Genomic DNA, 795 nt, shown 5'->3' with positions numbered 1-795 from the left:
GCAATTATATGTATATTAATATTAAATCAAAAAAAAAAAAAGGACATGTAAAATATATTCACATAAAAATATGTCTTTAAAGCAATCTTTATAATGTTATGAAAACTTTAAATGATTATAAATTCAGTCTACCAAAATATAAAAAATAAAAAAGGCTGATTTATATTATTCTTTAAGAAGGATAAAATCTTGCATAGTTTATTATTTTCATAAAAATAAAATATCATAATAATTATATAGCTAAAAAATAAATTTTTTTTTATTTATTTGTTATCAATATAAATATTATTTTTGATCTCAAAATTTAAGTTCTCATTCTTACTATTATAAAAATAAAAATGATATGTTATATTCTTTTTCAAAAAAGAAATAAAAAAATGTTTTCTTTTTTTTTATATTATTAAAAAATATGCAAAATGCATTTCTTTGATATTGAAATTAATTAGTTTTTTAATTTTTTATAATCAATAAAATTTTAAAATGAAAATAAATAATATAGCATAATATATGAAACAAAAATAAATTAAAAAAAATTATATTATTTAAATAAATTTATTTAAATAAAACCAAAATTTAATTTTCTATATCACTGCCATTTAATATAATTTAATTAATTAAATTATATTAACGATTTAAGTTTATAAAATTTGATTGATTAGATACATTATTATTTTTAAAATTATATGTCTCCATATAGACATGTTAAATATAAATGTCTAAATGAACAAAAAGTAATATGAATTATAAATATTAATAAATTGCATAGCAAAAATATTTATATAAAATATAAGTAAA

This window comes from Apis dorsata, unplaced genomic scaffold, assembly GCF_000469605.1.
Source record: "Apis dorsata unplaced genomic scaffold, Apis dorsata 1.3 scaffold_113, whole genome shotgun sequence".
Taxonomy (NCBI): Eukaryota; Metazoa; Arthropoda; class Insecta; order Hymenoptera; family Apidae; genus Apis; species Apis dorsata.
This window is presented reverse-complemented; position numbering follows the sequence as displayed.